Source organism: Peromyscus eremicus, chromosome 12, assembly GCF_949786415.1.
Source record: "Peromyscus eremicus chromosome 12, PerEre_H2_v1, whole genome shotgun sequence".
Taxonomy (NCBI): domain Eukaryota; kingdom Metazoa; phylum Chordata; class Mammalia; order Rodentia; family Cricetidae; genus Peromyscus; species Peromyscus eremicus.
The window spans coordinates 1978581-2000803 of NC_081428.1; positions in this window are offsets into that span (position 1 = coordinate 1978581).

A 22223-nucleotide genomic window follows, 5' to 3' on the forward strand; every position below is an offset into this window, starting at 1 on the left:
CAGAACCCGCCATTCAGGGGAAACTCAATCTGGCTTCCTGGGCCAGCGTCACTCACATTTTGCTCAGAATCAACCACCCCTTACTCCTTTTGGAACAAGAGATGGTTTTCCCTATAAATCTCATTTTCCTGCCGAGCATTTGTCTGAGACCTCAGTACAGATGGACCACTGCCACCAGGCTCCTCAGCAGCCCCTGGAGGAAGGAGCCTACCTAGGCTGAGGCCCCCACTCCTGCAGCCCCTGGAAGACTGAATGTGGACTGTGGTCCCCACTTCCACAGCCCCCATATGACCCCTTTCTACTCTCAGAGATGCCCTCTCTTCAAGAAAACACTATCTAGGTATCTTTAAAAACGCATCTCTGAAGGGCTGATGTCCCAAAGCACCTTATGTTTTTGGGAGATTTGCATCTTTTCTAAGTTTGAGCCTAGAGAGAAACTTTAGTGCTATTTTTAGCCCTCGCTATTTTAAATTCACAAAGTTCAAATCTGCATAACACATATTCATGAGGCAGTTCAGATGGCAGGGAGGCTTTGAAGGAAAATGAGTCCAGGGAGGTCCTGGGAAGCCCCAGGAAACCAGGACTGAGTTCAGATGGATTTGGACATGTGAGGTGGTCAGGGGAAGGAAGCTGGACTGAGGGACAACCAGTCAGTACTGGGGTGGGGGGAATAGGGTGCATCGGGCAGCTTGTAAAGACAGGAGCCCGGGGACTCTGTGGAACCTAAAGAGGTCAGAAGCCCTGAATGCGAAGAGGCAGAGCTGGAGCAGTCTTCGATGTACCCACAGCAGGTTCCAGGACGTCTAGCCAGGCTTGGTTTCTGTATTGGGCATTGTACAAAGGCACAGGGGGCAAAGCTGTGAGAACCTTGGGACTAGGAAAGGGTGATAGAGGTGTCTGAGTACTTAGAAAGAACTCTTGACGCCTCAGCTGCGGGACAGTGACCGGATCTATGATGGCGTGAATATCAGCATTCTTTGAGCTCTCTGATGATTCTGCTCCAACATCATGCTGGTTCTCTCATCAACTGACACATTAAATAAAATCTTTAACGTGTGTTCACATGCTTCACTCTAGACTTTCAAGACAACCATCATTTCATCTCTTTTTGAGGAATTTACATATATGACCACTGGAGAGATTTAGAAAATATGAAATAAGTGAGCCAATATTCAACTCTATCCTGCCTCCAGAAATACCATTTTTTAAGATTTGTTTTTAATTTTATGTGTATGAGTATTTGCCTACACGTATGTACATGCACTATATGCCTGCAGTATCCACAGAGGCCAGAAGGAGGAGCCAGATCCCCTGGACTGGAATTACCGGTGGTTGTAAACTGCCTTGGGAATGCTGGCAACCAAACTCAGGTCCTCTACTGGAACAGCAAATGTTCTTAACCACTGAGCTCTCTCTCCAGCCCCCAGAAATAGCAATTTTATATCAGATGCAACTTCACATAAAGAAGAAAGTGAAAATCCACTATAATCTCACCAGCCCACATGAATAAGCATTATGAATTTTTAATGAGAAGCTTTAATTATTTTCCTTATTAAAGAGATGATACATATTTACTACAAAAAATAAGAAAATAGCCGGGCGGTGGTGGCGCACGCCTTTAATCCCAGCACTCGGGAGGCAGAGCCAGGCGGATCTCTGTGAGTTCAAGGCCAGCTTAGTTTACAGAGAGTTTCAGGACATAGAGAAACTCTGTCTTGAAAAACCAAAATAAAATACAGGAAAGCAAAAGGAGAAATCTTCTCTTTAATTTTTTATATTTAGTGCATACATGCATTGTGTGTGTGTGTGTGTGTGTGTGTGTGTGTGTGTGTGTGTAGGTCAGAAGACAGCTTGCAGGAGTCACTTCTCTGCTTCTACCATGTGGGTTCTGGGGCTTGAACTCAAGTCCTCAGGCTTAGCAGAAGCCCCTTTACCTACTGAGCCATATCACTGGCCCAAAAGGAGGAAATTTTTTAAACAGAATGTGGCTGAGACTACCACACCGTGCAAGCACTATGAATAGCGCAGCATATTTTTTTTTTAATGTAATGTTTTAAAATGTAATGGTGTAGTAACTTAGTAACCAGATTCTAATCCTTTAATATATTATCATCCAGGAGCAGGTGCTGCGGGAGGTCTTTGTATACTCTGAACATGTGTTGCTCCCATCGGTTAATAAATAAAGCTGCTTTGGCCTATGGCAGGGCAGGATGGAGCCAGGCAGGAAATCCAAGCAGAGATACAGGGAGAAGAGGGCGGAGTCGAGGAGATGCCAGTGAGCCAACCAAGATGTGAAAGTACCAGTAAGCCACTTGCCACGTGGCGATACACAGATTAGTAGAAATGAGTTAAGATGTAAGAGCTAGCTAGTAATAAGCCTGAGCCATAGGCTAAACAGTTTGTAATTAATAGTAAGCCTCTGACTGGTTATTCAGGAACAGGTGGGCAAGAAAGATTAATCCATCTACGTGGAGGAGAGATGGTTCAGCTGTTAGCACTGGCTGCTCTTCCAGAGGACCCAGGTACCCAGGCTCAATTCCTGGCCACTCACAGCCATCTAGTCCAAAGGGGATCTGATGCCACCTTTCCTTTCCTTTTACTTTGAAATAGATTCTAAGTTGCCCAGACTGGCTTAAATTCATCCTATAGTCCATGCCAGGCCTTGGACTTGGATTCTTCCTGCCTCAGCTAGCTGAGTAACTGGAATTACAGGTCTGCACTAGCCAGGCCTGCCAAGCCTGATAATGTGTTATTCTTAATGATTAGCATACCCTGCCCTCTAGAGGCAGCAAGGCTGATCTATGAGGAATAGGTTGCAGCCTAGGCCTTTCTTCAGGCATGCTCTGTGTGCTGACCTCACAGGAAGAGTTCTACCACTCACCACACCCAGCTTGCTTGAAGTTTTTATCTGTGTAAGTGATGAACACCGTAAGAAGTGAATCAGAAAGGTGCATTTCTGCAGGGTCAGTTCTGGGGGAAATGCAGTTGATGCTATAAGGCTGATAGAAAGCTCGGTGGTTGGCAGGAGTCGGGAGAGAGCTGGACCAGCAAAGCACGGAGGGTTTGGGGTCTGGGACTTCCTGATCCATGTGAGGGTGCAATTTGAATGCATGTCACAATACAGGTGTTTGCCCAAACCCAGAGTATCCCACAGCCAGAGTGAGCCCTGGGTGAGTATGACAGTCAATGCAGGGTCACTCACCATTAACACACAGGCCCCCTGTTCAGAGGTCAGTGGTGGGAAACTGCATGTGGAGGGGACCAAGATAGAGGACTCTCAGCGTCCTCTGCTCAGTTTGACTGCGAACCTAAAGCCACTCTAAAATGTAAAGTTTATTATCATTATTATTATTATTATTGTTTTCTTAGATGGGGTGTCATACAGTAGCCCAGGCTACCTTCAAACTAACTTTGTAGCCACAAATGACCCTGAGCTTCTGACCTTCCTGCTCCATCTCACCACCCAGCTTTTATGTAGTTTGAGCACAGGCTTCACAATCACTAGGTAAGTACTTTGCCAACTGAGCCCCGGCCACAGCTGTAAAATGGATTTGTTCTTCATAAATCACTGGTGAGGTCTGCAGAATTAGCAAATGGCCAGGTTCTCAGCAGACACTGTCCAACACATCACCGCTGGCTTAAGATGCAATGCTTGTGGTGCTCTCCATCAGCAGTCCTGGACTGCTAACGTACCCACATAACCACAAGATACACATAAGCTTTGGTTCTCTCACAACATTTTTTTTTGGTTTAAATGAAAGTGAAATATTTATTTTAGTTCCTTCCTAGAACTTACCATTTTCTTTATTTTTCTGGCCTTCTGTCACAACATTATCTTTTGAGTAGCTAAGCAGCATTCTGTTTTATAGATATACCGATCGTTATTTAAAAATCATTTTATTCTAAAGCATTCAATTGTGCCTACATCTTAACTACTAGAAATATTTTAATTCAACAACTATACATTTCCATATATTATATAGGAGGATATAGTGGCTGTATATACAATTTTATAGCCTTTTTAATTTAAGACTATTAAAGCCATGGTTCCCTATCATTAAAAGCTACTCACAAACACTGTCTTAATGGCTCCATAATAATATGCTACATTATGATCACAATATCATTATATCACAGCGACTATAAGAACACTCATCTGCTTCAGCATTATGCTGGTCCCAGTCTCCTAAAACTGCAAATAATATTGAGATGAATATACATATGCACGAGGGGGGGCCTTTGCTTTTTCTTTTGTTTTGCACTTGGCCCTTTTAATTAGAACCATATGTCAAAACACCGATCACTTTAAAACAGAGCACGGTTTCATTCCCAGCACCATGCCCAGTTTCAGACCCACCCGAGTGATTTGAGATGGTTCATCCTTGTCAGAACTACTGGCATTTTTTTCTGACTGTGGCATACCTAGGTACCAGGCTCATAAATTCTCCTATAGCCAAGTCTGAAAAATGCCTTCTGTCCACACCTAGGAGGACCGTGAACCAGGGCCATGTGGCCTTAGGATTCCAAAAGCTGCACCTTCTCTCGGGAAGCTTGGTCTTTAATGGATGCGCTATCGACCACGGCATCAGAGGCACAATCAGCAATGTTGGTGGCAAGCCGCAGAAAATTCTGTCTACTCCACCACCACAAATCTTAATGGCTGCAAAAGAGAACAGTCTGTTTGTTAACTCTGTAGCTGAGGAAGGCACATTAAGCAGAGTCCTCTGGGGAAGCAGACTGACAGAACACCATGGGGCTTTATTGAATAGGAGCTGAGCAGGACAGCAATGGCCGTCTGCACTCTAAGGAGGCTGAGAGCCCCGCAGATGCTCAGTCCAAGAAGCTGTTGCCTCAGCAGTCCCAACCCAGAAGTGAAGGCCTGGAACTCCGTGAATTATCTCTGGTCTTCAGTCCATTCATTTGAAAGGCTAGAGAAGATGACCACAGCAGGTGAGGTCAGCAGCCAGTTCAAGAGGAAGCACGGGCAGTTAGACCCACGCTGCTCTCTCATTGGACTGCAGCACGGGCAGTTAGACCCATGCTGCTCTCTCATTGGACCATTTTGTCTCCAGGTTGCCCATTGGAAGGTGCCTGCTTGGAGGGATGGTCTTCCCTCATCAGTTATCTCTTGAAAGGCTTTTATACCTCCCCACCCTCTCTAGGCATACATTTTTTTGAGAGGGTGGGGAGGTAGTTCCGAGTAATTCTAAATTCTCCCAAGTTGGCACCAAAACCAACCATCTAACACTCCTTGATGTCCTTCTGTGTCAGACATGGCCGTTTCTAAGGAGGCTCATTCACAGGGCTAAGCAGTCTGTGTCTTCCTTATAGCAGGAATCTTAAATAGTCTTATTAATAAAATCAAATCTGAGTTACTCGCTGCTTCTCATCGTGTTGGTGACTGCAGTGATGCTGCTCCCTGGGACAAAAAGTTTATTGCTGTTTGTTCAGAGAAGAATTGCCAGGACAAGTGTTACAAGAAAGCATCCGCACAGGTCAGTTTGGAAAAGTTTGGCAAGACAAATGGTGGGGAGAAATTGCTGTGAAGATATTCTTTTCTAGGGAAGAACATTCATGGTTCTGAGAGACAGACATTTATCAGACTGTGATTGCTCCAAACCACAGAGGAGGCACAAAACAAAACAAAACAAAACAAAACAAAACAAAACAAAACAACAAAAAAAAAAAACCCTGCAGGGAACCATGACCACGCCTAACAGCAATTTTGAAATCTTCAAAAGGATGATGGGACCCCACAACGATGATTTCACAAGGACTATGGTAAAGCCATTAAGCTGATTAACACCACGGAAAGATCGACCTTGGACTACAAACTGTTCAGGACAATTTCAAGATGGCTAGCTGAGATGATCCAGATTCATAGACTACTCGAACAAGGACTTGAGACAAGCCCTGCACTTTCCCATTATGCAGAGACTGGGCAAATGATACAGCTAACTCTCCCAGGACTTGACAATTAACCTAAAAATTTTCTTTTCAGGATTCCCCAAAGATGTCTTTGTGGTGGTATTTTACTTGTACTGAAATGTGATTTTAATTGTATGTTAATAAATAAAGTTGCCTGGGGTCAGAGCTATTAGAGCCATAGCAAGTGTGTGGCGGTGGTGGCGCACGCCTTTAAGGACCTGGACGGCGGTACATACAGGCAGTGACAAGGCAGTCACGTGTTTAGGTTTACAACCAATGAGAAGGCAGAACAGCTAGACTATAAAAAGACATACACACAGGAAGTAGGCCCTTTTTTTTCCGGAGAGCTCTCTTGGCTGAAGCAGGATAGCTGAAGCAGGAAGGGTAAGGCTCTTAGTTCTGACCTCTTGGCTTTCTTCTCTGAATCGGCTCTGTGTTTCTTATTTAATAAGACAGTTGGTTACATCTACATGTCTTCACCCCCAGAAAGCAGGAAGTAATTTTAAGAAAATGACGCCCACATTCCCAAGAGGTGGGATGGGAGGTTTTTGGTTGCTTAATGAGTTATGGATATTGTCATTGTTTATGATGGTTGGTTACAAGTTGTTAATTTTTAATGGTCAGGAAAAAAGCTGAACAAGGAGATTAGATTCAGAGTTTTTGTTTGAAAAAAGAAAAAAGAGAATATAGATATGAGGTGGATCATTGAATCTACTCTGAGAAAAAAGATAAAGAAATAATAGGATAAATGGGTAGATCATTGAATCTACTCTAAAAAGAAAAAGGGGAAAGTATAAAAATGACAAAAGGTAGATTATTGAATCTGTTATGAAAAGAAAAAAGAGAGAATATGGATATGATAAGATAAAAAGGTCAATTATTGAATTACTTTTAAAAAGGAACTACTTGTTTTAAATAGGATAAGTAATGAAATTTTTTGTCTGAATCTGTCAATCGTTAATGTAATTCTTGACTGCATATATTGTATATACTTATTGGATACAGTTTTTCTTGTATTAGTTGTAAGCTTTTTTAAATTTTAGACAAAAAAGGGGAAATGTGATATTGTATTCCCCAAAATATTGTGCATCCTAATAAACTTATTTGGGATCAGAGAACAGAACAGCCACTGATATAGAAGCCAGAAAATAGTGGCACACACACCTTTAATCCTAGTATTCTGGAGGCAGAGATCCATCAGGGTCTCTGTGAGTTCAAGGCCACACTGGAAATAGCCAGGTATGGTGACTCATGCCTTTAAGCCCAGGAATTGATGGCAGAAAGCAGAAAGGTATTTAAAGCGTGAGGACCAGGAACTAGAGCCTGGTTAAGCTTTTAGGCTTTTGAGCAGCAGTTCAGCTGAGATCCATTTGGATAAGGACTCAGAAGCTTCCAGTCTGAGGAAACAGGATCAGCTGAGGAACTGGCAAGGTGAGGTGGCTGTGGCTTGTTCTGCTTCTCTGATCTTCCAGCTTTAACCCAATACCTGGCTTCAGGTTTGTTTTTTATTAATAAGACCTGTTAGGATTCGTGCTACACTTCCTTACTCTTCTGTTGCTGGGAAGAGACCACAACCAAGGCAGCCTGTAAAAGGGAGCACGTAATGGGGGCTTTTTTACCATTTCAGAGAATTAATCCATGACCATCCTGGCAGGGAGTATGGTGGCAGGCAGGCAGGCATGGCACTGGAGCAGTAGATGAGAGCTCCCGTCTGATCCATAAGTTACAGGCAGAGAAAAAGAGACTGGTTTGGCATGGGCTTTTGAAACCTCAAAGCCCACTCCCCATGACATACCTCCTTCAATAAGTTGCAACTTGTAATCCTTCCCAAACAGTTCCACCAACTGGGAACCAAACATTCAAATATGACCCTATGGGGGCCTTTCTCATTCAAAACACTACAGCTAGCCTGGCTGCAGCCAAGAAGCCTAGTTACAGTGATCTAGGGCCTTGGTTCCTGTCCATGTGGACCCTTCCATGAGGTTGCAAGAGCTTCCTCTCAACATGGAGCTGAGTCTCTGGGGCCATTACTTCTGAGATCCATGAAATGGAAGCTGCTGCACTTTCACAGTGTGGACCTAAAAGCTATCATAATGTAACTCTATCAGTCTTCTGTTGCCAAGTAACAAACTACCACAAATGTGGTAGGCTACAGACGTTCTCATCCAGTGTCTTGCAGTTCTGGGGGTCAGACGTCTAGGCTGGTATGCCTTGGTTCTCTGCGCAGGGCCAATGCAGGCTGGTCTTCTGTCAACTTGACACATACTAGAGTCATCTGACAGGAGGGACCCTCAATTGAGAAAATGCCTCTATAAGATCCAGCTATAAGACATAAGCTATAAGTGGAGGAGGGCCCAGCCCACTGTGGGTGGTGCCGTCCCTGGGCTAGTGGTCCTGGGTTCTATAAGAAAGCAGGCTGAGCAAGCCATGAGGAGCAAGCCAGTAAGCAGCACCCCTCCATGGTCTCTGCATCAGCTCCTGTCTCCAGGTTCCTGTCCTGTTTGAGTTGCTGTCCTGACTTCCTCCAATAAAGGAGTAGGATCCAGAAGTGTAAGCCAAATAAACCCTTTCCTCCCCCAACTTGCCTTTGGTCGTGGAGTTTCATCACAGCAATAGTGACACTAAGACAGGGTCTCATAAGAATTTCGCTAGGCTGGGTGTGTCTCTCACTCCCCATCTTCAACCCCAAAACAATACAGCGAGCCCTGTTCCTGCGTCTGGCTTCCTCTTCTGCTGCCAGTTAGAAAGGAACTCTCTACTTTCCAAAGGCACATGTCATGTGAATAAGGGAGGCAACGCCTTTTCTGTCCTATGATGCCATCTTATTCACAATGTCACTCAAAGGGAAGGGGACCACAGAGGATGTGCCTCATTGGGGGACATCCGTGACCTCACCTACCACATTCACACCCATGGTGTTCTTTCTCCTGGAGAGTCAGAATCCAGAGGGAGGGACAGAAGACTTAGGACACACACCCACCCGCCGCCACTGGAAGAGTACTGAAGAACCTGTGGGTCATGGGTAGATGGTTCAATCATTTTAACCTGTGAGAAGATGTGAACCATATCAGCAACATCCTAGATGCGTTCACCCTCGCTTTCTGTTATTGCTGTTGTTGCCCAGTCTCGAGGCAGGTTAGTTTGGAAGGAAAAGAGGTCCATTTCCCTCACAGCTCTAGTTGTTTGAGTTAGCTTCTTATCAAGGAGACAAAGCGCTTGAGGAAATCAACTTGAAAGGAGGAGAGGTTTGTTTTGGACCTGAGGTTTCAGCCCATGGTCACTTGGCTCCATGGCTTCAGACGTGTGGTGAAGCTGAGAGTCACGTCTGGGAGCTTGAGGTAGACAGGGCTGGCCTGTTTGCCACAGAGCAGCTGGGAAGCAAAGAGAGAAAGGGGAGGGGCTGGAGTCCCCATATGTCCCCAAGGCAATGTCTGCACTGGCCTAACTTCCTGCCCACCACCTCCTAAGATTTGCACAGGCTGATGGCCATGCCTTTAATACACGGGCCTTTGGGTGGGGTGCTTCAGATCCAAACCACAGCATGGTCCAAGGGCTTGACTAGCTTCAGCTTGGCTCTATCAATGCAGGGTATGCACAAGAACTCATGTGAGTGAAATATCTCAAAACCAGATGCCAGACAATCCCCCCTGAGAGCATGTGCCCAACTGTTGGAGCCCACTAGGTTTCCTAGTGGCTGTACCCAACAGGACTTGCATGGAAGATTGATATGACCACGGGCCTGGGTACCAGGTGACTGTAACTAGCAAGGGGGAGGTCTTTTGCTCCACTCCTTTGCATTGTTACAAATAGACCTTTGGAATAAAGTTCTGGGCCGGTGGATAAGGATCCAGGCCCACCCGGGTCTATCCTGTGTTTTCTCTCTGTTTCTCTCTCCTCACTATCTCTAACTAAGTCTCTTATCCCTCAATCCTCAAGAGTTCCTGGGGTAAATAAGTGTGGAGGCTGGTCACCCACACCCGACTGACCAAAGAACTTCCCCAGGTTCTCCTAGTACCCCATACACCTCCACACCCCTAAATACAGGCCCATGGGTGAGAAATTACATCAAAACCATAGCCCTGGGCAGGTAGGTCCCCAGATCTGGACCTGAGTCCACAAGACCCAACTGTCCTCCTGGTGACTAGAAACCCATTTGGACAAGCTGACCTGTCGACACGCATCTGTGAGTGTTGCAGAGTAGTGTCCTCCAAACATAACAGATTTTAACATCTTCATCAGTGGTGGCTGTGACTGCCAGCAGGACCTGCTGACATTCCCCACACCAAAGGAAGGGGTGGAGAGGGTCATCAGAAACCGGCCTGAGATCTCAGCCACTCCCTCCTGTACACCCCCTCACCTGATCAGGATTCTGCCCTAATCATATGTGACCTTGTGTTCTCACCAGCTGCTAGAATACAGAGTGGGGAACGTTAAATGATGGGGCTCCACCTATGCAGCTGTGAAGAAGCCGTCGTCCTTGCTGGGTGAGAATTTCTGTGAGATTGGAGTGAGTCACCCTGTATATAGATGATCCTTCATGCAGGCTCTGTAAGCAGTAAACCTGTTGGCACCCCCTCCAGGTTGGATTTGACACAATCATACCTAGTTATCACTGGTGCCTTGGGAAGAGGTGTTTGTTTTTGTCTCCCCAGGAAAAAGCTCAAGCAACAGTGGTGTTTTGTCTTCCAAGAGAATGTATTACATTTGAGGACTTCTGCTGGTCCCTGGGCCCTATACCAGGGGTGCCCTCATTAGGTGGTTATCCCGAAAGTCACACGGTCCATACACCAACAATTGTCAAAAAGTAAAATGGGAGCTGGCCTTGAGAATATTAGATTTTCAAAGGCAAAATGTGTTTTGAAAACACAGTTGAGAGAAGCACAGATTGCCTTTGGGACCTCCAGTCTAGATTATTCTGTTCTATTTTTACTGATGAATCTTGCCTCAGGCATGACGTGATGACGGCCATCACACAGGTATGCGTGCTGAGAAATAAGCATGGCATCCTTTTATGGCCATAGGTGCTTGCTCCAGAGCTGCCAGTTGCCGAGGAAACAAAACTCCCCAGATGTTTTCATTAGCTTCAGAGGGACTCTTCTTGCTTCTGTGAGGAGAATTGAATTTACTTTGGCTTCAGATAGGAACATCTATCAGGCAAGCTATTATGGGTTGAAATATAACTCCTCAAAACAGACAAGCCTGAGTCTTAACCTCCAGCACCTGTGGATGTCTCCTTTTTTGGAAATAGAACCATTCCTCACTAGTCAAGTTCAAACAAGGTGGTTAGAGTCAGCCTTAGAGACATTTGTAGGAAAGACCATTTGGGGAGACCCCAGAAAAGCCAAGCAGCAGCAGAGAGAGACTGGAAAGAAGATGCTATACCAAAAAGGTCTATGTCAGCAGAAGCCTGAAGATGCCCAGAATAACCCTTCCTCTGCAGCTTTGGAGGGTATATGGCTGCTGACACCCAGATCCCTGACTTGCAGCCTCCTCACGATGCATTTCCTCTGTGTAAACCACTGGGTTAGGTCTCTTGGTTACAGCATCCTCTTTATAACTGGGCTGCTGGCTGGAAGGTGCTACCCATTCTGAAGGTAGCCTCCCCACTTCAGCTCATCCTGTCTGTAAATATCCTCAGACCCATGCCTAGAGGCATGCCTCCTAGACAACTCCAAACCCCACCAGGTTGACAAGTGGTCACCACACTTAATGTACTTCTTGCTTTTTGCTGCTGTGAATCACTGCCCTGATTGAAAGCAACTTATAGAAGAGAGGGTTTATTTTGGCTTGTGGTTCCAGAGAGAGAGTCCTTGGTAGGAGACACAGCAGCAGATGGCCAGAGCCAGAAACTGGGAGACCAGCTGCAAATGCATAGCACAGAGATCAAACTGGAAATGGAATGAGGCTGTAAACTCCCAAAGCCCACTCCCAGTGACATAAGTCCTTTGGTGAGGCTCCACCTTCTAAAGGTTCCATAACTTCCTAAAACAGCCAGCCAGTGACCAGGTATTCAAATACATGAGCCTGGGAGGACATCTCTCATTCAAACCACCATGATTAGTGTATCTGGGCTTGTAGCTCCCTCACTCCAGTCCCTGCCTGTGCAATCATATGGCTTCTCTTCACGGATCTTCCCACTGTCTTCTTATGAGGATGCCAGGCACATAGGATTAAAGGCCAACCATCCCTCCTGTAGCTCAGCCTCATCTTGACTAGCTGGAATCTGCAAATCCTTATTTCCAAATGAGGTCACGTTCACAGGTGCAACCACTAACAGTGAGGCAGAAAAATGAAGAAGAGCCACTGTTGCCAGGGAAACTGCTGTGGATGGTAAGACAACGTTCAGACCTCCTGGGAAGCACACAAGACACTCTAGATAGAGCCTTCCCCCCGAAAGACAAGAGGGGGCTCACTCAGCATCACCCCTTTCCAACGGTATAAACTACCCACAGTAGTTCTTCATGCATGACTTGTGTGAAGTCTACAGAGGAAAGTAAGACCCTGCAGCCCAGGTTTGCAGCAGGCTGCCGTCGGCATTGAACGACCCACCATAAAAACACAGAGGCTGCCCCTCACTCCTCTCCGATGATCCCAGATGCACGCTCATTCTGCTCTGTTGCCATGCCTACAAGGCCATGACTGGCCACAACCTACAAACAAGTCCAGACGGGTGAAAATGAGTATGGCGGTCACTTCTCTCATCACCAGGACAAAAGCTTAAGGGACTTAATTTGACTCATGACTTTAGAGGTGTCAGTCGCTGCAAAGGACAGACCCTGACAGAGCAGCACCATTCCAGCTGTGGTGACAGGAATCTGAGAAAGGTGACAGCAAGGTGTGACACGGTCATTTCCTCTCAACTGAAACATTCCCTTCACAAAGGAGGTGGGATGCTCATGAGACTGGGAAGTAAATATTAAACAAACCTCTTATGACTAGGAAAGCCAACATTTGTGCTTTTCTTTTTTTTTTTGAGATCTATTTATTTATTTATTTATTTATTTATTTATTTATTTATTATGTATACAGTATGCCTGTGTGCCAGAAGAGGGCACCAGTTCTCACTATTGATGGCTGTGAGCCACCATGTGGTTGCTAAGAATTGAACTCAGGACCTCTGGAAGAGCAGCCAGTGCTCTTAACCTCCGAGCCATCTCTCCAGCCCCATTTGTGCATTTCACAGGTGCTGTGGATGTTTGATTGATTGATAAATAAAACACTGATTGTCCAGTAGCCCAGCAGGAAGTATAGGCAGGACTAGCAGAGAGGAGAATTGAGAGAACAGGAAGGTGGAGAGGAGGAGACGCCAGCCTGCCGTCCAGGGAGCATCATGTAGAGGCAGCAGGTAAAGCCACGGAACACGTGGCAACATATAGATTAACAAAAATGGGCTGAGTATAAGAGTAAGAGCTAGACAATGGTAGACCTGAGCTAATGGCCAAGCAGTTTAAATAATATAAGTGTCTGTATGTTTATTTTATGAGTGGGCTACAGGACTGCTGGGGCTTGGTGGGACCCAGAGAGAAAAACTCTAGCTACACACAGGAGCCCCTCCCCAAGGTTATAGGAGCAGTAAACAGCAGCTGGAGTGGGCGGGTACTCTGCCCAGCTGAGCTTCTGAGAGGAGATCTCAGATCAATGGAGCAGCCTACAGGCCTGAGGAGAGCTCCAGGAATGCAAATTTCGTGAGCCATCACCTTGTGGGTTTTCAGTGAGGCAGCCACTTTTGAGTTGTTGCGGCTCCTGTAAGTTAGTAACCCCTTACCCATACTCTTGTAGGTAACCCCAATAAGCTCATTCGTTCACCTGTGCCTTGGGGTTCTATTGCTGTGAAGAGACACCTTGACCACAGCAACTCTTATAAAGGAAAACATTTAACTGGGGCTGTCTTACAGTTTCAGAGGTTTAGTCCATTATCATCATGGCAGAAAACATGGCAGTGTGCAGGCAGACAAGGTGATGGAGAGGGAGCTGAGAGTTCTATATCCGGATCCACAGGCAGCAGGAAGAGAGACTGAAGCCACTGAGCCTGGCTTGAGTTTCTGAGACCTCAAAGCCTGCCCCCAGTAACACACTTCCTCCAACAATGTCACACCTACTCCAACAAGGCCACACTTCCTAATGGGGCCATTCCCTATGAGCCAATGGGGGCCATTTTCTTTCAAACCACTACAACCTATGACAGGGCAAGGGAGTGCAGAGGCTCCTCCATCTTGTATTCTTGCTGAGGCCATTTCAGGTTTAACTAGAATTCGACCTCCTTGATGGAGAATCCTGTGGAAAATTACCCACCTCTATTCTAGGAACCCGAGGTCAAGATGCCCCAGTTAACTTACCTCAGCTTCTGTGAAACTGCCTGTTTGTGCAAACCACCCCTATAACTGCAGACCGAGATACCAGGGTGTCCCTGGTGCTCCATCAGTGCTCACTGTGGTCCAGATACTGATCGCTCCCTCCAGATGTCCCTTGTGCCCCATTAGTGCTCATGGTGGTCCAGGTACAAACCCAGTCCTCCGTCTCTGAACGTCTGAGCTTCCATCCCTCTCTCTTTCATCAGGCCACAGGTGCTGTGATTTCTCCATCACCATGTTACCCGTCTCAGGAGCACTGAGAAAAGTCCCAGGCACCTCAGGAACATGGCAATGACTATAGTCCCCCCGACCCCGAGAGCCGACAGCCACTTCTGATGGAGGGACCTCTGGCTTTGCCTGCTGGTTTCTGTCAGGAAAGGCCCAAAGTGCCCAGGTGGTAGTCACTTTTGAGTCCCACGGAACCCTTACTGTGCACCTCAGTGGAACCCAACTCACCCCTCCAGGACCCAGGATCTATATGCTGCTGGGCTTACATTCCAGAGGCAGGAAGCATAACCCCTAGCCAGTCACCAGTCGTGATAGTGAAAGCAGCCCATCACACTTCCAGGACTTGGTTCCCAGACCCGTGTATCCTGATCATATTAGTTACTTTTCTGTTGCTGGGATACAAACACCCTGATGAAAGGAACCTGGAGGGGAAAGGGTTGATCTTGATTTACAGTTCCAGAGAGGATATGTAGTCCACCATGGCAGAGAAGGCAAAGCACTGGGAGCTTTGAGGGCAGAGCATGCGGCTGGCCAGTCACATTTTGTCTGTACACAGGAAGCAGGGTTAGGCCATACATCTTCAAATCCCACCCCCAATGACATACTTGGGCTACCCCTCTTAAAGATTCCATAACCTTCCAAATAGCGACACCTTGGGGACCAACTGTTCAAATATATGAGCCTATGGGGACATTTCTCTTTCAGACCACTGAAGACTGGTGATAAGTCACTCTGAGGTGACTTCAGACTCTGTACCATTCACTGACCGCCCTGGAGGACAGGATCCCAACTCCAGTGGGTGTCACCCAAGCTGGCCCCACCGCTGAGCCTTTGAAGGACCTTTCACGGCTCCTTTGGTAGATTAGTCCATTTTCTCCTTGCTGTGATAAAATACATAAAAAGCAGCTTAAGGGAGAACTGGTTTATTGGGGGTTCACACTTTGAGCGTACTATCCTCCACAGGAAGTTACAGTAGCAAGAGTCGGAGGCAGCTGGTCATGTTAGGAAGCAGCAAGAGATGGATTCTCGTGTTCAAACGCCCTTTTTCCCTCACATGGTACCCCGGCCCATGCTATCACCCATATTCAAAACCAAATCTAGAAAATTTCTCGCAGAGAGGCCGAAAGGTTGTCACACAGGTGACTCTAGGTCCTGTCATTTTAACCAACAAGGTTCCTGTTCTGTGAAGCACTCATCTTGGAGGCACCCACACCACATGGCTGGCTGGAAACAAACACCTCCCTTGCTGGGGAAGGGCTCTAATGCCATCAGCTGTCAGTGAAGTCGCAGCTGGTTCCCCAAGGCTAGCAACACAGGATGAACCCGACAGACATTCAGTGGATGCAGGAGGTGTGGCAGCCATGATGAGGACTCACGTATTAGCTTCACTCACGCCACCATAGCTGTCTCTTCCCGAGCACGGCGTGGCCGTTGGGGGACTGAGGAGGAAAGCCAGTCACAAGCACACCAGGCTTCTCCACTTGAGTCTCCTGTCATTCCATGACTGGTAGTCACTTATTGTTTCATTAACTCGATTTCCCACTCAAAACAGTTACCAACTTCAGCCTTACTCTAAATGGAAAGTGTTAAGTCCAAAGTGCCCTAACTCCCAACATGGAGAATGTCCCAACAGCAGTCTGGTGTCAGCTCAGGTTTCACTCTGGCCAGGTAAACAGGAAGACTGTTAGCAGGTAAATAAAAGCCTATGCCCAGGATTCCTCAGAAACTTGTGAAGCAGGTTTGTCTGTCACAAAGAGCCACTACCTCCCTTATCTCTGGCAATGGGGCATCAAGTTCCCCTTTAGCATGGACCTAAAACACTTGTCAAAGCCCACACACTAGCTCCTGGGGTCTTCCGGCCACAGACCTCCCCCATTGCTACTCTAACTTCCAGTTTACAGGCTCCTCCCCCTGCTACCCCCCCCCCCCATCCCAGCCTGTTTCTTTAAAACCAGAAAGGCCTTCCCACACCGTTTTCTTTCTCCCTGCCTCCAAGGGGCAGCCATAGCATCTTTCAATTTCACCCAAATGAACGCTCTTCTTTCCACTCACGGAGTGGTTCACCCTGCCCTTGCTCACAATGATATCTGTGACATCATGAATGCAGTGAGCTAGCTGTGGCTCTCCTTTACACGTTAGACTCCTAGTGACCGAGACCAAAATTGTATGTCTGTGTTCCAGAGGGTGACTTGAGGTACTCCTGTGAAAACAGTGGCCCTCTATCTAGTCAGATCCTAGGGACAGAGTGCTGGTCTACTGTGGGGCATTTACCCGCCACCCCCACAGTTCCCCAGAGTTTTCTTGAGTGCGAGCAGCAGGAAATATTAGATAGAAGGATTTATTGCGGAGAATCTTGCGGAGATGAACAGATAGAAAATAAAGGATAGCCTCGAGAGGGCCTGGAACCTATTCCAACGGGCCCCGACTGTCTCTGCCCCAGAGTTTTTATAGAGACACCAAGGGGTGGAGCAAAAGACCTCCTCCCCCAGCACAGCCAAGTGCAGACCATCCCAGACACCTGCACTCAGGCCTGTGGTCCTAATCATCCTCTATGAGGACCTGCTGGGTAAAGCCACGAGGAACCCAAGAACGGGCTCCCACAGTCTACCTGCTGAGGAGGAGACCTATCCACTTCCAGATCTGTAGACAGGCATCAACACCTGGATTCTTCCTTCCCACTCGAAGCTGCCAGCAACCCCTTTATCTTAACCACATCAGAGAAGGAAGTGGCCCTGCCGCTTTCAAATGCTGAACCCCTGCTGTGAGCCTCCTGTAATGTTAGAAAAATAAACTGTTTTGATCCTACACAGAACAAAAGAAATTATTTTGGCTCCCTTTGAGGAAGGCTGGTGACATCTGAAGTCCTTAACACTAAATAGTGTTTATGAACTGTTACCATTCCCTACAGTAGCTGTGTTTTGTGGATTCCTCTGAGCATGACACAGCACAAGGGCTTTTAACAGTTCAGGGTTTCATGTGGAGAAGTAGAGCCCAGTGCCTCAGATCCCAAGGCAGCAGCTCCTCAGCTCTATTTGGAATCATGGCATATCACAAGAACAAAAGTTGTGTGGAGCAGACAAAAGATGAATGTTCGAAGGAACCTAAAACCATGTCTCATTTGCTCACAGCCTGACAAGGTAACACAGATGTTTCATTTGCAAATGCCACCTGTGGCTCAGGGTTAGTCTCAGCCATGTGTAATTCAGATATAAGGGAATCTTCACTGCTCTTGCAGAGGACTTGAGTTCAGTTCCCAGCAACTACTCCAATACCAGGAGATTTGGCGCCCTCTTCTGGCTCCCATGAGCACCTGCACACAGTGCGTATACCCACACAGAGATACACATACATAAACACATAATTAATGATAAAAACTAAATGTTAAATGCTATTTTTAAAAGCAAGAATCTTCAGATGACAGACTTCTGCATATCAAGTGTGATTCTCTCCCACAGAGAGGGTCTCATGGTCCTGAATCAGGACAGAAAGTCTTGAGGATAGCACGCCTCCTCTGCTTCTGCCATCCTAGTTCACGTGACCACTACCATGAAAACATGTCAAAAAAGTAGCCATATGTCTTTCAGACTTTCACTTTCCTAGCCCTTAGGGAAAGGTTGCCTTTATTCTGGTTGTGATTATATGTGTGTATATGTTCATGTTCATGGGGTGGGGGTGGTATGCATACATGTGCATGTAGAGACCAGATGTTGACATCAGGAATCTTCCTCCATCATTCTCCACCTTGCTTTTTGAGGCAGGGTCTCTCAATGAACCTTGTGCCCACTGACTGACTAAATTGGTTGGCAGTAAGTCCTAGGGATCTTCCTATCTCTGGCCCCAGTGCCATGATTACAGGAGCAAGCTGATGCACCTTTCATATGCGTATTGGGGATCCAAACTCGGGTCTTCATGGTTAGCAAGAAGCTATCTCCTCAGTCCCCTGACTTTATTCTTCAAGTCCTATGTCTAGAACTCCAAGGAGAAACACTAATGCACCCTTCTTAGGGCAGAGGCCCACCTCTGGGCCAAATGCCATGGCCTGGCCAGGAAGCTGAGAGAACGGGCACTTACCCACAAAAGGCACAAGAGGAGCTGTGGGTGGGCAGTTTCCCATGGCCAGGAAAAGAAACCGTGAGGTAAACAGAATCCACTGCTGCTTGGTGGGCATTTTCACGGCCGCTTGCTTGTCTGCCTACGGGCATGAACTTCGTGCTCTTGCACACACTACTTCAAATCCCACTTGTCTCGAAGATCTTCTGAACTTCCTGGTGTTCCCACGAGTGATGCTGCTTCTTACCCAGACCCCAAGAAAGTGACACGGTCCACCTCCATTCTGGATGGATTTCGCCTCTTACTCTAGCTGGCCATTAGGTGGCGACAGACCTCATCAACCAGAGCTCTAAGACACCAGCCTGAGTCTCCAAAAACAGATACCAAGACTGCTGGATCGTGCAAGGCAGGAAGCTACAGATACTTCCTGGGGTTAAAAGACAACTAATGACAGAAAAGGAAGGACCTGGGGATACAGCAGGGGACCTGCAGCCGGGGGGGGGGGGGGGGGGGGGGGAGGCGTGCCTTTGTGGAACATCTAGAAGAGTTCTGAAGCCACGTTTGCAGTATTTCACATATGGGGAGACTAGTGCTTGGAAAGCAGTCCGCAGAAAACATGTTTAGGGCGTTGTGCGACATCTTCCCTGGGAGATACAAACAGCTGCTCCTCCCCTGCCCCAAAACAAGGCAGCGACAAGACAAAGTGCCATTCCACCACAATCAACTTGGGGAGTCCGTGAGTCTCCTGGACTTACTTACACGGCATGGGTTAGGGATTACTTACAGGACATGGGGAACCCCTATGGAAACATATCACCTCAACATGATGTTCCCCGCAGAGGTGTGGCCTTACTGGAGGAACTGTGTGATTGGGGTTTCAAAAGGCCCATGCCAGGCGCAGCCTCTCTGCCTACAGATCAGGATGTAGTTCTCAGCTTGCAGGCTGCCGTGTTTCCCACTGTGATGATAATGAACTGAGCCTCTGAAACTGTAAGCAACCCCCCAGTTAAATACTTCCTTTTATGAGTTGCCTTGGTCATGGTCTCTCTTCACAGGCTAGAACTGTGACTCGTATAGGGTTACAGGTCCACACGGATGTGAGGGCTGTAAGGCTGTGGGGCTGTGGGGCTGCTGAGCCATGCAGACTAGGGGTCTTTGGATTTACAGGGCTACAGGGCCATCCAGAGGTTTCAGGAGCCCCCAACACTGGATTCACTGATGGACTGCAGGTTCTAGAACACAGAGATTGGAGCCCTGGGATTCACATGTTGCTGGGGCCGTGGGGTCTCTGCATGTCCTTGTGACACCTTCATGCTCTCTCACACACACCTCCCTCCAACTCCTGATCCTCTCTCCTCCTCTTCTCCTCATGCTCTCTTCCCTCTCTTCCTCTCTTCTTCCTACCTCCCTGCTGGCAAGATTATTCTAGATCCTAGAATTTCATTTTCACCTGTGACTAACACTTTGGACCCCAAGTTTTAAATTCCTGGAGTTTGGACTCTACCTGTTCCACCTTAATCAGATGTCCCCAAAACTGGCTGCTGTGTGGCCATGAGGATAAGCCATGGCTTCAGAAATGGGTTTCAGAGACCCCTATGTCAGAAGGAAGGTAAGTGTCAGAAGAAAGGTCTGATACTACAAAGTCCCTAAGATGAAAATTCTAGAAGCTGATGGTTCCTGCTCAAACCCAGCACTCATACCCATAGCCAGCCTACTGTCAGCCCACCTCCGTCAGAGGAGCTGTTCCCACTTGGACTGCAGTGTGCCTCTGTGACACTGTCTTGGCACATGAGCACAGGAGGACCCCCAGGAGTCGCCATGCTCAAGTCGCTGAGCACTGTGTACACTGCATCCTTCTTTCCCACTGTACGGCGCCCCTGGCTCCTGAGACAAGGCAGGTAAGACCCTACACACAGCATCGTTCTAAGCAAGAGCTGGTTTCAACTCCTAGTCTTTAAAAACTCTCTAGCCTTAAGTTACTGGACCTTTCCAACCTCAGTTCCTACATTTGGGAGAAAGAAAAACAGACTCCACAGAAATGTCTCAATTTCAGATAAGCAGCAAATATTTTTAGTATAAATGTTCCATAGTGTAGGACATATTTACCTAAAAGTATTTGATGCTTATCTGGACATTTGAGACACCCTTAGGTAGTCATTGATGATCTGTGATTAGCTGCCTTACAGTTTACCTGGTAATCCCACAATCCACACATGGTAATTAGTGAGGTAAACCTAAACGTCAAGCCTTCCAACATCTGAAATGAGGCTTATGGTCACTGATTCAACGAAATGGTCACTTTTCCCTCCAAGGTGCATTTGTTCTCAACAGGATTCATCCACACTTGGCACTCCAGGGAATTATTGCTTCCCATCGTACACTCAAAACTTCAAGTTTGCAAAGTAAAGTATGTGGCTACCACAGACAAGCATAAACAGATGTAGGTTGGAATGTAGTACTTGACTTTGGCCACCAGATGGCACTGCAAGGCGAGAAACAATGAAAATTATAGTGAAGTGTTTTGGTTGTTTTGTTTTGTTTTTAATGTATGTCCATGTTTGTGTGTGTGTGCTCATGAAGGCCAGAGGACAACTTTGTGTGGCATCCTTGGTGACAGTGTCATCCTTTGAAACAGGCTTCCTCATTAACCCAGAGCCCACCCATTAAGCTAGGCTGGAAAACCAGTGAGCCCTAGGAATCCTATTCCTGCCTCCCCAGAGCTGGGAATGCTGGCATGTCACCACACCTGGCATTTTTGTGGCTTCTGGGGGTGGGAGGTCACACTCGGGTCCTCATGCTTGCAAGACAAGCACTTTACCAACTGAGCCCTCTCCCCAGCCCTAAAATTTTAATTTACTAATTTCCCTGGGCTGTTCCCCTCCCTGCCCATGACACACACACACACATATCACATTCTGTTTTACTCTGTGTGAATGGGTGGGTCAGATGTTCTGTGAATGCTCACCCTAAAAATATAGGCTGTAGGTTCTACTTCTGCAGAAAAACCATGAGTGACTGTCCACCAGCTATGGTTTCTGTTGTTTTTGTTTTGTTTGTTTTGTTTTTCTTTTTTAATGTGAAGAAGTGTGTCTGCTTTCTTTCATGATCCAAAGATTGGCTGGGGCACTCTTTACTCTTCAACAGTGAGTGCGTGTTTCAGTGATTGTATGTGATGTACCCTCAGCCTCTGGCTAAATACGCCATCAGTAGCAGCCCAGGACCCCAGGACTGGTACCATCTGGTTCTGTTGGGAAGTCCTTCGGGATTGGTGATATGTCTCAAAAGGAATTGTGGAACCCTGGTAACCACCACCACCCCTTCTCTCCATGCCACAGCACATGCTACCTGAAACCTTTGCCAGAAGACCCAGCCAATGAAGTCACCTGACCTTGCATTTGAACCCCAGAATCATAAGGCTCTTCTTGACTTCACGTGAAATCCATGTCAGGGTTTTCACTGTATGACGCAAGCTGGTTAATATATTGACCATTCCTAGCATGTGTCATGGATAAATGCATAATTAATGGAAAAGGAGTGAATGAGTGGATGCCAGGGATGAATGTTATATATTTGTAAAAAATGACTTTTCGGGCATTGATACCAGATAGTGATGGTGAAGTACTTTGTGTGGAAAGGTGACTTGGGCATAATAATCGCCTGACATCT